Below are 16211 nucleotides of genomic sequence, written 5' to 3' on the forward strand. Positions count from 1 at the left end.
CCTCAGTTATGTGGGAAAGACCACATCCAAATGACCAAGGTCCCTCACTGTATCCAGAATATCACTAGTAGTCCTGTTTCCTAAGCTAACAGGCCACAGAGTATCAATAGTTCTGGAAAAGACAGTGAGCAGGATGTCTTTACACAACATTTTCATCACTTTAATCAACATAATGTACAAATTACGCCTTCATTTATTTGACATCATGGTCTTCAAATAGGATGGATGATTACTCAAGCCCCTATAGTGCCACCTAGCTGCTACTGTGTCACCCAGCAAAGGAGCACCTTTGCTCTTTCTACTTTATTATATAGTCTCTCTCTATTAGCTAATTTTATTTTATTTTATTTAGGTTTTTGCAAGGCAAACGGGGTTAAGTGGCTTGCCCAAGGTCACTTGGCTAGGTAATTATTAAGTGTCTGAGACCGGATTTGAACCCAAGTACTCCTGACTCCAGGGCCGGTGCTTTATCCACTATGCCACCTAGCCGCTCCCTAGTTAATTTTATAAGACAGATATTCAATACATTCCTTAAAAACTTGTTAAGCAAATACTATTCTAGGTTCTTGGAACATAAAGATGAATAAAACATAACTTCTGTCCTCAAAGAACTTACTTAGAGTAGTTGTTGTTAAGTCAATTTTCACCTATGTCCTGCCCTTTGTGACTCCCTCTGGGGTTTTCTTATCAAAGATACTGGAGTGGTTTGCCATTTCCTTCTCCACCTCATTTTACAAGGTTAAGTGATTTGACCAAGGTCATATAGCTAATAAATGTCTGAGGCTGGATTTCAATTCAGGAAAGTGTATCTTCCTGATTTTGTCTGTACTCTATCTATTGTATTATCTTGCTGCCCCTAGAGTCCAGTAGAAGACATAAAATGTGCATATAAATACTATAAATCAAAATGAACATGACAAGTGCCTAGTAAACATACATCTCATTCAGGACTGTGCCTATTTTGCATAACATCTTCAGTATCTGGCATAGGGTCTTGAACTTGGCATATATTTTTTTCTTTGTTTTAAATACAAGTTAATTCAATATATAAGACCACAGAAGGGGAAGAGATCACTTCTAACTGGAGACCATTTCCAACTAGAAGTATCAAGGAAGGTTTCCTGGAGGAGGTAGCCCCCTGAGTTGGGTCTTCAACAAGGATGGGAAGAATTTCAGCAGGAAAAGATCAGTGAAGACTATAGTAAGAAACAGAGAATGCCAGAAGCAAATGTGTGAAAATGGAAAAAGGTGAGACTAATTCAGGAATGGGAAATTGATTAGCTTGTAGCATAGAGTCCATGAAGGACAATAGTATAAAAATCACTTGAAGTGTAGTGAGAGTCATATTTTTTTGGAGCAGTTTGGATGTAAGGCTGAGAAAATTTTATTTTTTTCCTTAGTACAGTGAGGAGCCTTTGAAGGGTTTGTCCTATATCCAAATAAGAGTAGGAAGAAGAGGGACTTCAGCAATGTAAATAAATTGGAAAAAAGTTCCTGATCAGAACTCTACATTAGAAGATGAATCTAGAAGCACTATGTATCATAGATTGAAGGGGTCAAAGATTAAGACAACGGAAGACTAGAGGGCTTTAAATATCAAGTAGATGGGGCAGCTAGGTGGTACAGTGGATAGAATACCAGCCCTGGGGTCAGGAAGACTTGAGTTCAAATCCTGTTTCAGACACTCGACACTAGCTTTGTTAACTTGAGCAAGTCACTTAACCCCCATTCTCTCATCCCTTCCCCACCCCCCAAAATGCCAAGTAATCAATAAAAGATTCAACCAAGCTGGAAATACAAAGAAAAGCAAAAAAAAAAAAAACACAAAACCAATTCTCAAGTGAAAAGCAATATGTAAATAATTAGGTATATAGTTTAACTTTCACATACTTTGTTATATATTGACTAAGTTGGAGAAGACATTACCATGGGTGGCAGATCAAAAGAAGACTGAAGACTGAAGAATAGGGAAGGCCTTTTGAAGTGGGACTTGAACAGAGAGAGAGAGAGAGAGAGAGAGAATAAAGAGAATATGATGTAAGGAGACTAATAAAATAGAAAAAACTTAAAATGTCAAACAGTTAATATTTGATCATAGAGATAATAGAAATTTAGAGTTGGGGTTAAGGTTAAGCCTAACCTGGGGCGGCTAAGTGGCATCATGCATAAAGCACCGGCCCTGGAGTCATGAGTACCTGGGTTCAAATTCGGTCTCAGACACTTAATAATTGCCTAGCTGTGTGGCCTTGGGCAAGCCACTTAACCCCGTTTGCCTTGCAAAAAAAAAAAACCTAAAAAAAAAATGTTAATCCTAACCATAACCCCACTGGGGCATATTGAGCAGGGGGGGATGATACTATACTTCATAAAAATCACATTGGCAGCTGAATAGAGGGTAGATTAAAATAGGGAAGACTTAAGAGACTTAAGGCTTGTGGTGCTGTGAGTGGAGGGAGATATGGAGACATATAATAGAAGATGTGAGGGTAGAAACAAAATTTGGTAGTAGATAGGATATGTGGGTGAGTGAGAGTGAGCATCAAAAAAGATATCAATGATACAAATCTGAGTGATTATAATAGTAGTATTATAATAAATATAATAGTAATGCCAATGATAGTAACAGGGAAGGAGTTTGGGGGATAATGAGTTTTGTTTTGGACATGTTGAGCTTGATGCTATAGGCAATCAGACTCATAAACTTTCAAGTAGGTAAATGTTGTGGTCAGACTTGTCCTTTAGGAATATTATGTTGGTATTGTGTATAGAGAATGGATTAGAGAGAAGAGATATTTGAGGCAGATAGACTAATTAGGAAGTTATTCAAAAGTTCCATAAAGAGATAACAACGAAGGCCCAAAATTGGGTAGTGATAAATGTGACAGGAAAAGATGGGGATAAGTATAAGAATTAGAGTCAGAAAATTGACAAGGAATAAGAATAGATTGAATATGAGAGATGAAAGATAGCGAAGAGAACCCAGGTATCAGCAATGATGGTGGTGTCATCTAAAACAGAAAAGTCAGGGAGAGGGACAAGTTCATGGGGAAGGATTATAAATTCACTTTTGAACATAAGTGGGCATATCTGTTTTGAAAAGCTCAATGGACAATTGATAATTCAAGTCAAGAGCTCAGGAGACAGACTAGGAATGGATTATCAATATACTTTGGAATTGATTGTACATTATGGGAGACATTGGCAGAGGACTGCTTAGCATGATGTGTCCTCATCAGAGAGGCTGCTGTGCTCTATGAGCAAGGCAGAATTGAAACTTCAAGGAAACATGAAATGCATAAATTTAGAGTAACTATCCCAATCATTCCAAGATCATCTTTATCTGATTGGCACACTGAAACTTATCTCTAACAGAGTGATGCCACTTTGGTCTTCTTTGATAATGAAGGATAAAAACCAATCATCCATAACCAACCAATCTCCAACCAACTATGTATCAACCACTGTAATACTGGAAGGAAACAAAAAGAATCAAAAAAAATATCCATCCCTTAAGGAACTCATAGAAATCATCTATCTGTAAATATTAACTTATCTCATGTGATCTGAGGAGCTCATTAGGAGAGAATGTAAAGAGAAAATAAAAGAGTCCAAGATAGATATGACCCTAGGTACCTGAGACATAAAATACTTCTGTGAAGGAGATGGAGGAGTGGTCTGGTAAGTGAGAGAACAGAATAAACAAATCAATGAAAAGTGTGGTGTCAACAAAAAATCCAGAAAAGGGATAATATCTAGGAAAGGAAGGTAATCAATATTGCTATACAGATTTCAAGAAGGGTGAAAATGAAAAAGTGCAATTGTATTTAGTAATTAAGGGATTACTGATAATTATGAAGAGAACAGCTTTAATTGAGTAATGATATCTAGCAAGAGTTCAATGGGTTCGAAAGTGAGATGGGAAGTGGAGATAATAAGTCTAGGCACTTTTTTCCCCCTAGGATTTGTTGTGTTAAAAGAAAGAGATATAAGTTGAGAGTTTTAAGGGGAATAGAGGGTCAAGTATGGACATTTGAAGGAAGGGAAAGATCTCAACATTTTTGTAGGCAGCAGGGAAGAAACCAATAGATAAAAAGTGATTCATTAGGATTAGAGAGAGAATAGGAAACCATCATCTAGAAAAGATGGGAAGGGATGAGATCATGATTACAAATAGAGAATTTGGCCTTGGATGGGAGAAGGGCTGCATTCATTAAAGGCTGAAGTATATGTAGTAGGAGAAAATGAAGGATAATGTCAGAAATAAGTAAAAAGAAATTTAATGGCAAATAATCTATATTTTCTCATTGTAGGAGTTAGGTTGAAAACCATTTTATCAAAGAGCGGCTAGGTGGCATAGTAGATAAAGCACCGGCCCTGGAGTCAGGAGTACTGGGTTTCAAATCCGGTCTCAGACACTTAATCATTACCTAGCCATGTGGCCTTGGGCAAACCGCTTAACCCCATTTGCCTTGCAAAAAAAACAAAAGGAAAAAAAAACCCATTTCATCCCATTTTAACCCTGATATAACTAGATGAGAACATAGCTCAATAAATCAGTCAATCAGGCTTTAAGATTAAATGTTTTTAAGAAGTCTTTAAAAGACATTTGATGAAGTGAAATTATACTAAACAAGAGGTGTATTCCTATAGGATTTGGGATTTTAGTTTGTTCTCTGTTCTTATTTAAACAGCATCAAGGCAGGGAATGGGGGATTCTAGAAAATGGAGCAAGTGTGGAGTTCTAGCTGAACCTCCTTAGGAGATTTTGGCAGAGGGAGGGGGAAAAAGGAGCCTTGACTAGATCACTACTCCAACATCTCTTTAACCAGAGAAGGATCATCCATTTTCAACGGGTCTGGAGAGTGATGAACATCCCATCTTCCCATCACGCCATACATGATGTACCAGATTATCCGGCAGCATTGTTGACACTGTTGGGAGCCAAGGACAGATGGGCAGAGTTTTCCCATATTTAAAAAAAATACTTCTTTTCTTCCCACAAAAGGGAAAAAAGAACTAGCAATCAGGAGCTCTGTTATCCCTTTGCTACATATGGTCTTTAAGCTTAAACTCAACTTTCCCAAGACTCTGAATGGATTTAAGGGAGAATTTGTCACAGTTTGGTTTTACACTATAATGTTCTAAATGTACTTTACCTAAAATTGAATGATTAAATTGATTTTCAACTAAGCACCTGGTAGGGAAACACATATGGGCTTGAGCCAATGGCATTAAAGAATTATTGCTGATTCCTCAGGGTGGAAGTGTGGAGACAATGGGGATCCCTAGGATCTTAAAATAAGAGAGACATAATCAACCTAATTGTGGGAACCTGACTTATCAGTGGGGGAGGGAGAGGGAATTTAGATAAGGATCCTCAGAATTTACACAGACTACATCAAAAAAGTATGAAGCAAGGTCCTCTGGTGAGAAGTTGGAGAAGGTGGAGTGAGAGGCTTCAGGAAAAAAGAAAAGATTTGCAATAAGTGCAGTGGGAAAGGTGACAGTCAATTAGGAAAGAAAAAATTGTCTTGCTTTAGAGGACAAAATTGAGATTAGATGTGTAATCTAAAGGGAATCATACCTTCCGATCATGCTTCTATTTGTTCAAGTGGAAAATGTTTTTCTTTTTTTCTTTGTATCTTCAGTCTTTTTTAGTCATCCAACTCTTTATAACCCTATTTGGGGTTTTCTTGGCAAAAATCCTGGAATGGTTTATTTGCTTCTCTAGTTCATTTTACAGATGAGGAAACTGAGGCAAATAGGGTTAAGTTGCTCAGGGTCACACAAATAGTAAGACTTTGAGGTCAGATTTGAATTAATAAAGATGAATCTTCCTGATTCCAAGCCCAGTGATTTATCCATTTTGCCACCTAGTTGCCTGTGTATACTGAGAATTTAGCATAATCCCTTACTTATAGTAGTCCTTTAATAGATGTTTACTAAATTTTGTATTTTTCACATTAAGAGACAAATTTTTTTCATTCTGTGTACAATTTATTTGTGAGACAATGAAAATCTTGATATTTATCTGTTCAAAATAATGCTCTTGTTTTGTCCTAGCATTCCTTACTATAATAATATAATTTCAAAATTTGAATTTTGTCATATTAGCTGTTTCTATGAGCATTGTTATCTATATGTTTAGACTATATACCTGTGGCTTAGTTATGATAATATTTAAAAATACAAGAACACTAGAATTTTGTGACAATATGCTGTTGATCACCATCTTGCTTGAAAATAGCAACACCAGTTGGACAGCATTGTTGAACCAGTGGCATGACTGCCTGACATTATCTTCTAGTTCATATTTTACTTTCTTATTCTTCCAGGATATCATGGGAACATTTTTCAAATGTTTTGCTAAAGTCAAGATACATTATGCCTAATTATGTCTGAAATTTCCCTGATCTGCCAATTTAGTTATCCTATCATAAAGGAAAATGAGTTGTTCTTTATGAGCCAAAGTTTCTCCTGTTAATTACCAGTCTTTTTTCTAAATGCTCAAAAATTATCTGTTTAATAATCTGTTTGAACATATTCTGGGGGAGTCACAATTTTGATTCTTCACAGCCTGTGGTTTTCCTAGGCAGCTGGGTGGTACAGCAGGCCAGGAGAACTGAGTTCAAATACTGATCCAGGCCTTTAAATAACTTGCCTCAGGTAAGTCACTTAACCACTACCAGCCTCTATTTCTTCATCTGCAAAATGGAGATAATAGTACCTACCTCTCAGGACTGTTTTGGGAATCAAATAAGGTGGCAAGTAGGTTGCTTTGTCAATCTTAAAGCTATAAAAATACGAGCTATTATCATCATTATCCATAATTCTGAGGCACACGTCATCAATGGAAGAATATTGGGTTTAAAAACATATTTTGTGCTAGAGAGCTGCTTGGGATCATTTTAAGTGTTATGTAACTTCCCCTAGGCAACCAACATCCTTTCTTCATCCTATTCTATTGGTCCAGATAAATTTTCCTTGCCTGTAAAAACTGGACTTTATTCATTGGTCTACTCATTCAACTGCTTGTCATAGTCTATCCATGTCCATACCATACCTCAGCTACAGTCCTATCTGGTAATGTCTCTTTGAAATGCCATTCTCCTTCTCCCAATGGTAAGGTTTTTCTGGGGCTTCCATTTTGAGGAAGCCTCTAGACCAGTCATTCTTCATTCCTCTCCAGACTGTGTTCTGATTTTCTGGACTTCAACACAGACCTTCAGATTGAGTTTCAGCCTGGATTCTCCCAACACTTGCAGTCTTTTTACCCTAGGATATATATTCATCTCTCTAGCCTTACCTTGAAATTTCCTGCTGCCTTTCTGGGACCCTGCCCTTATTGGTGAGTTTCTCCAGGGCCTCCATCTTGGAGAAAGGCCTATGTCAGCCAACTTTCATTCCTCTTCTGGTTGGCTCCTGACTTTCTGTATTTTGATAATATGATGTGACATGGGTACCTTCAACCACCCAACCCCTAATCTTACCAATAAAAGGTATTTATCACTGACATGAAGACTCTCTTGAATAGAATAAAGAGGAGGTTGATTCCCACAGAGCAGTTAAACCTTGGTGTCCTTGTTCATAAAGTTTATTACATTATAACAATAATGGAAGTTTTATAGAAAATTCTCATCATTATCTATAATTGTTCAAAAGAGCTTGGACTCATAATCAACATAGGGGAAAAAGTCAAATGTTTGAAGAGCATTTATTGCACAGGCACATAGAAAGGCAACAAACATTTATTAAGAGCCTATGTGTGCTAATTGTTAGACATAAATTTAGCCAAACAAAAAGGCTCATAAATTGCCTTCCATTATTAGATTGGAAGCCCCTTGAGGGCAGAAGCTATCTTTCTTCCTGTAAAACTCCCAATATTGATATAATGTAATAAAACAAATTATTAAATGTATTTGGTTGATAACCAGTCAGTATTAATAATCAATAAATAAATATTTATTATTTATTTATCTAACAGTCACTATGCTAAATACTGGCATTCCAAAAAAGAATAATCAAACAAATTCAAAACATATTTTAATGAAGGAGACAACTTGCATATATATATATATATATATATATATATATATATATACATACATATATACACATATATATGTATCCATAAAATAATTATGAAATAGATGCCACTGAATTGGGGAAAAGGGATTAGAAATTGAGTGGACCTGGAAAGTTCTCATTCAGAAGGTAATGATTAAGTTGAGTCTTTGCAAAGGGTTAGAAAGGTAAAATGAGATCAGCATATCATTGCATGTTAAATGCCACATAGAGGAATTTATATTTAATCATAGAGCTAGTGGAATAGTTATGTTGCCTAGAGGATAAAGCACTGGGCTTGGAATTAGGAATATTCATCTCCGTGAAGTTCAAATTTTTAGCTCTATGAACCCTGAGCAAGTCACTTAACTCAGTTTCTTCATCTATAAAATGAGCTAGAGAAGGAAATGGAAACCACTCCAGTCTATGCCAAGAAAAGCTCTAACCAGGGTCACAAAGAGTAGGATGTGACTGTAATGACTAAATAACAAAAGTAGAGAGCCATTGAAGTTTTCTAAGAAACTGACAGGGGGTTGTATAGTCAGAACTAGACCTTTATTAAAATCACTTTGGACAGGCAACTAGATGTATGGAGGATGAATGGGAGTAGAAAGAGATTAGAGAAAGAGAGTCAATTAGGAGGCTAATTTTGTTTTATAGGTGAGAAATAATGAGGGTCTTTGGTTGTTAGCTATATGAGTGGAGAGAAAGAGAGAAATAGAGTTAGAAATAATAAGTTTTATCAACAGAGCAATTTCTTGTAACATCATACTATATAGCTGGAACATACTTAGGAGAAGGAAAACTTTCTTTTTTTTTTTTAATTTATTTTTATTGAAGATGTTATTTGAGTTTTACAATTTTCCCCTCAATCTTACTTCCCTCCCCCAACCCCCCCCACAGAAAGCAATCTGTCAGTCTTTACTTTGTTTCCATGTTGTACCTTAATCCAAATTGAGTGTGATGAGAGAGAAATCATATCCTGAAAGAAGAGACAAGAAGTCAGAGGTAACAAGATCAGACAATAAAATATCCATTTTTTTTTCTAAATTAAAGGGAATAGTCCTTGAACTTTGTTCCAACTCCACATCTCCTTAACTGGATACAAATGGTACTCTCCTTTGCAGACAGCCCAAAATTGTTCCTGATTGTTGCACTGATGGAATGACCGAGTCCTTCAAGGTTGATCATCACTACCATGTTGCTGTTAGGGTATACAGTGTTTTTCTGGTTCTGCTCATCTCACTCAGCATCAGTTCATGCAAATCCCTCCAGGCTTCCCTGAAATCCCATCCCTCCTGGTTTCTAATAGAACAATAGTGTTCCATGACATACATATACCACAGTTTGCTAAGCCATTCCCCAATTGAAGGGCATTTACTTGATTTCCAATTCTTTGCCACCACAAACAGGGCTACTATAAATATTTTTATACAAGTGATTTTCTACCCTTTTTCATCATCTCTTCAGTATATAAACCCAGTAGTTGGTATTGCTGGGTCAAAGGGTATGCACATTTTTGTTGCCCTTTGGGCGTAGTTCCAAATAGCTCTCCAGAAAGGTTGGATGAGTTCACAGCTCCACCAACAATGTAATAGTGTCCCAGATTTCCCACAACCCTTCCAACAATGATCATTAGCCTTTCTGGTCATATTGGCCAATCTGAGAGGTGTGAGATGCTACCTCAGAGAAGCTTTAATTTGCATTTCTCTAATAATTAAGGATTTAGAGCAATTTTTCATATGGCTATGGATTGCTTTGATCTCCTCATCTGTAAATTGCCTTTGCATATACTTTGACCATTTGTCAATTGGGGAATGACTTTTTGTTTTAAAAATATGACTCAGTTCTCTGTATATTTTAGAAACGAGTCCTTTGTCAGAATCATTAGATATAAAGATTGTTTCCCAATTTACTACATTTCTTTTGATCTTGGTTACAGTGGTTTTATCTGTGCAAAAGCTTTTTAATTTAATGTAATCAAAATCATCTAGTTGGTTTTTGGTGATGTTCTTCAACTCTTCCTTAGTCATAAACTGCTCCCCTTTCCATAGATCTGACAGGTAAACTAGTCCTTGATCTTCCAATTTGCTTATAGTATTGTCCTTTTATGTCTAAATTCTGTAACCATTTGGATCTTATCTTGGGAAAGGGTGTTAGGTGTTGGTCTAATCTAAGTTTCTTCCACACTAACTTCCAATTATCCCAGCAGTTTTTATCAAAGAGGGAGTTTTTATCCTAATAGCTGGACTCTTTTGGTTTATCAAACACCAGATTACTTTAATTGTTTCCTGCTATTATACCTAGTATACTCCACTGGTCCACCACTCTATTTCTTAGCCAATACCAAACAGTTTTGATGACTGATGTTTTATAATATAATTTTAGATCAGGTAGGGCTAAGCCACCTTCTTTTGTACTTTTTTTCATTAAGCTCTTGGAAATTCTTGACTTTTTATTTTTCCATATGAATTTACTTGCAATTTTTTCTAACTCATTAAAGTAATTTTTTTGGAATTTTGATTGGTAGGGTACTAAACAGTTTAATTTTGATAGAATTGTCATTTTTATTATATTCTACCTATCCATGAGCAGTTGATATTTGCCCAGTTATTTAAATCTGATTTAATTTGTGTGAGAAGTGTTTTATAATTGTTTTCAAAAAGATTCTGAGTCTGTCTTGGCAAATAGACTCCCAAGTATTTTATATTGTCTGAGGTTACTTTGAATGGGATTTCTCTTTCTAGCTCTTTCTGCTGTATCTTGCTAGACATATATAGAAAATTTGAGGATTTATGAGGGTTTATTTTATAACCTGCAGCTTTGCTAAAATTGCTAATTGTTTCCAGTAGTTTTTTGGATGATTTCTTGGTATTCTGTAGGTAGACCATCATGTCATCTGCAAAGAGTGAGAGTTTTGTCTCTTGCTTCCCAATTCTAATTCCTTCAATTTCTTTTTCTTCTCTAATTGCTGAAGCTAACATTTCTAATACAATATTGAATAGTAGTGGTGATAATGGGCATCCTTGCTTTACCCCTGATCTTATTGGGAATACCTCTAGCCTCTCCCCATTGAATATAATGCTTCTTGATGGTTTCAGATAGATACTGCTAAGTATTCTAAAGAACAGTCCATTTATTCCTACACTCTCTAGTGTTTTTAGTAGGAATGGATGCTGTATTTTGTCAAAAGCTTTTTCAGCATCTATTGATATGATCATATAATTTCTGATAGGTTTGTTGTTGATATAATTGAATATACTAACAGTTTTCCTAATATTGACCCAACCCTGCATTCCTAGAATAAATCCTACTTGATCATAATGTATTATACTAGTGATAACTTGTTGTAATCATTTTGCTAAGATTTTATTTAAGATTTTTGCATCTGTATTCATCAGGGAGATAGGTCTAAAATTTTCTTTCTCTCTTTTAACTCTTCCTGGTTTAGGTAGCAGCACCATATTAGTTTCATAGAAAGAGTTAGGCAGAGTTCCATCTTTCCCTATTTTTCCAAAGAATTTATATAGAATTGGAACCAATTGTTCCTTAAATGTTTGGTAGAATTCGCTTGTGAATCCATCAGGCCCTGGGAATTTTTTTAGGGAGTTCAAGGATGACTTGTTGAATTTCTTTTTCTGAGATAGGGTTGTTTAGGTATTTAATCTCCTCTTCATTTAACCTGGGCAATTTATATTTTTGTAAATATTCATCCATTTCACTTAGATTATCAAATTGGCATTGAGTTGGGCAAATAATTTTGAATTATTACTTTAATTTCCTCCTCATTGGTGGTGAGTTCACCTTTTTCATTTATGATACTAGCAATTTGGTTTTCTTCTTTTTTTAAAATCAAATTGACCAGAGGTTTATCAAATTTATTAGTTTTTTCATAATTCCAACTTTTGGTTTTATTTATTAATTTAATAGTTTTTTTGGTTTCTATTTTATTAATTTCTCCTTTAATTTTTAGAATTTTTAATTTGGCATTTAATTGGTGATTTTTGATTTGTTCTTTCTCTAATTTTTTTAGTTGCATGTTTAGTTCTTGATTTCCTCTTTCTCCCATTTATTGATGTAAACATTTAAAGCTATAATATATCCCCTGAGAGTCACTTTGAATGAATCCCATAGGTTTTTGTATGTTGTTTCATTATGATCATTATCTAGGATAAAATGATTAATTCTTTTTATAATTTGTTTTTTGGTCCACTCATTTTTTATTTTTATTTTTATTTAATTTAATTTTTATTTTTTTAATTTTTATTTGCAAGGCAAATGGGGTTAAGTGGCTTGCCCAAGGCCACAAAGCTAGGTAATTATTAAGTGTCTGAGCCCAGATTTGAACCCAGGTACTTCTGATTCCAGGGCCGGTTCTTTATCCACTATGCCACCTAGCTGCCCCTCACTAATTTTTTAAAATGAAGTTATTCAGTTTCCAATTTGTTCTGGATCTATATCTCCTTGGCCCAATATTGTATATGACTTTTATTGCATTGTGATCTGAGAAAGATGTATTCATTATTTCTGTCTTTCTGTAGTTGATCATTAGGTTTTTATGTCCTAGTACATGGTCAATTTTTGTATAAGTTCCATGTACTGCAGAGAAAAAGGTATATTCCTTTCTATCCCCATTCAGTTTCCTCCATAAGTCTACCATATCTAATTTTTCTAACAATTTACCTCCTTAACTTCTTTCTTGTTTATTTTATGATTTTATGTATCTAGATCTGATAGCGGGATGTTGAGGTCTCCCACTAGTAGATTTTTTCTGTCTATGTCTTCCCACAGTTCTTTCAGCTTCTCCTCTAAGAATTTGGATGCTATTCCACTGTGTGCATATATATTCAGTATTGAAAAAACTTTATTGTCTATGGTACATTTTAGGAGGATAAAGTTTCCTTCCTTATCTCTTTTAATGCTATCTATTTTTGCTACTGCTTTGTCTGAGATAAGGATTGCTACTCCTACTTTTTTTACTTCAGCTGAAGCAAAATATATTTTGCTCCAAACTTTTACTTTTACTCTATATGTATCTCTCTGCTTCAAATGAGTTTCTTGTAAGCAGCATATTTTAGGATTCTGTTTTTTAATCCACTATGCTATTCGCTTACATTTTAAGGGAGAGTTCATCCCATTCACATTCAAAGTTATGATTACTAATTCTTTATTGCCCTCCATGCTATCTTCCTTCTGTTTGTATTTTCCCCCCTTCCCCCCCCCTTTATCCATATTCCCCAGTATTTGGTTTCTGAATACCACACCCTTCAGTGTTTTTGCCCTCCTATATCACCCCTCCCCTTTCTTTACCCTTTCCCTTTTTCCCTTTTCCCTTCCCTTCCTTTTGTTGGTTCCCCCTTTTTTCCCCTACTCCCCTTCCCTTTCTCCATTCCCCCCTTCCCTTTTCCCCCTTTTAATACTTTAAAGGTTAGATGTTTTATAGGTTAACTGAGTATGTGTAGGTTGACTTTAAGCCAAGTCTGATGAGAAGAAGATTCAGGTGTTTCTCACCTGCTCCCTTCTTCCCCTCTATTACTATAAGTATTTTGTACCTCTTAGTGTAATGAGATTTACACCATTCAATCCCCTCCCTCCTCCGGTCTCTTTCCTGTCCCCCTTTTTTAAGGAGGTAATGTTCTTTTTAGATCATTCTACCTGAGTCATAGAAAATTCTGAGTATCTGTCACTTCTAGTTAAGTATATTCTATCTAATAGAGTTAAAATTCTTGAGAGTTATTAGAGTCTTTCTCCCAAATGGGGTTAAAGCCAGTTACATCCCATTAGAAAGCAATCTCATGGATAGATCATGAATGTCCATCATTTCTGGCTAGGTATATTCTCTCTGTTAGAGTTACAATTCTCAAGATTTATGAGAATCTTTTTCCCCATGCTGGGATATAGCCAGTTTCAACTTACTAGATAGCAGTTTTTTTTCCTTTTACCACCCCCCCTTTTTTTTACCTTTTCATGTGTCTCTTGAACCTCCTGTTTGATGTCCAAATTTTCTATTTAGCTCTGGTCTTTTCATCAGGAATTTTTGGAAATCTTCCATTTCATTAAACGTCCATCTTTTTCCCTGGAAGAGAAGGCTCAGCTTTGAGGGATAGTAGATTCTTGGCTGCATTCAAGCTCCCTCGCTCTTTGAAATATCTCATTCCAGGCCCTTTGATCCCTTAATGTTGATGCAGCCAGGTCTTGTGTGATCCTTACTGTGGCTCTTTGATATTTAAATTGTTTCTTTCAGGCTGCTTGTAGGATTTTCTCTTTTATCTGATAGTTCTGAAATTTTGCCACAACATTCCTTGGTGTTTTCATTTTCGGATCTTTTTCTGGAGGGGATTGATGTATTCTTTCAATAACTACTTTGCCCTCTGGTTCCATGATATCAGGGCAGTTTTCCATCACTAGATCCTGTAATATTAAGTCCAGGCTTTTTTTCTCTTCAATGTTTTCAGGAAGTCCTATAATTCTCAAGTTGCCACTTCTCGATCTATTCTCAAGGTCAGTGGTTTTGTTGATGAGGTATTTTACATTTTCTTCTATTTTTTCTATTTTTTGATTTTGTTTAACTGGCTCTTGCTGTCTCATGGAGTCATTAGTTTCTGCAGACTCCATTCTTTTTTTTAGGGAGGAGTTTTCTTCATTAACCTTTTGCAACTCCTTTTCCAATTGGTCAATTCTACTTTTGAAAGAGCTTTCCATTTGACCAATTGAGGTTTTGAGAGAATTATTTTCTTTTTGCATTTGCCCAATTGAGGATCTGAGAGAATTATTCTCCTTTTGTATTTTTCTAATTGATGATATGAGAGATTTATTCTTATTTTGTAATTGTCCAATTGAGGATCTGAGAGATTTAGTCTCCCTTTGTAGTTGTCCAATTGTATTTTCTAAGGATTTGTTTTCTTGTTGCGAGGTATTAATTGTCTCTCCCAAATTTTCCAATTGATTTTTAAGCTCTTTCCTTATTTCTTCAAGGAAGTCTTTCTGTGCTGAAGACCAGATCATATTCTCCTCAGAGGTTCCAGGTCTTTCTGAGTTAGGGTCTTTCCCTTCCAAGAATTTTTCTATGGATCCACCTTTCCGCTGATCCTTCTTCATTTTGCTAAGACCTTGAGTTGGGGAGGAGTTGGTTCACAGGGGCTTGGGATCACTAAAGGCTTTACTCACTGAGTGCAATTTCTCTGGCTGGCCAGTAGGAGGTGCTGGTTGCTTTTTCTGGAGTGTCTGTGACCTTGATTGAGGCCTTTTCCCTTTGCTTGAAGGGCTGAGTTGGAGCTATTGAATTCTTTTGCCTTCAATCAATGGTGGGCTTTACTCTAGCCTGAGGTCACTCCTCTGTCAATTGTCAGCTGGGCTGTTTCTTAGGCTCACACACCTGGGCCTGAGGCAGAATTAGTCTGCAAATATTTGTTCTGGGAAGAGGCCTCAGCTGCAAAGGAGGGGTGGACTCAGAGTTCATCAGACCAGAGCAGCCCAGGGATGGTGTCCACAGCTCTCCTGCACCGGACCCCCCCCCCCCCACCTCGGAAACTCCAAGCTCCAGAGGGACAGCACCAACACCAGTGCCTCTGCTCCCTAGTTGACTCAAGCCCCTGCCATCTAGCTCCACTGCTGATCCAGCAGGACTGGCTCTCGGGCCCTCAGACTCCCAACTCCAATTCAGCTGCTAATCTGGCTTCTATTGGAGACAAATCCTGAGGTAGATGTTCTTTCTCCTGGCTTTTCTTTCTGGGTCGGATTTCTGTTAAGAGGTTTTTTCATATGATAGATGGCGAAAGATCAGAAGACTTTAGAACTGTGCCTGTCTTCTCTCAGCCATCTTGGCCAGAAAGGAGAACTTTCAAAGTATGGTTTGCTCTCAAATACTTCTGTTTTCCACAAACAATGATGATGGAAGACATTCTATACCCCCTTCAGTCAATTGTGTCACTGTGAAGATAAAGTCTTATGTAGAATGTTGTTTGTAAAAGCCCCCTTGTTCCATGATCATATTTTCCTCAAAAGAATACTCAGTTTATCAAATACAATGTAATCCCCAAACTACCTGGAACAAAAAAGCTTTCAGTATATAGTATCCTGTCAAAGGAGAACAATAGCTTATGGGAATTTGATGAGGTACTTATCATCCCTGCTATAATATCAGCTAT

At 36.3% G+C, this 16211-nt stretch overlaps 1 protein-coding gene across 5 annotated transcripts in view; it reads left to right on the plus strand.

Annotated features, from left to right (window-relative positions):
• The window catches only part of CCDC178 (coiled-coil domain containing 178), a 674385-nt gene that overhangs the window by 639097 nt on the left and 19077 nt on the right, over positions 1-16211 (plus strand). The gene's annotated exons all lie outside the window — the stretch shown is intronic.

The sequence above is a fragment of the Macrotis lagotis genome, chromosome X (assembly GCF_037893015.1).
Source record: "Macrotis lagotis isolate mMagLag1 chromosome X, bilby.v1.9.chrom.fasta, whole genome shotgun sequence".
Taxonomy (NCBI): Eukaryota; Metazoa; Chordata; class Mammalia; order Peramelemorphia; family Peramelidae; genus Macrotis; species Macrotis lagotis.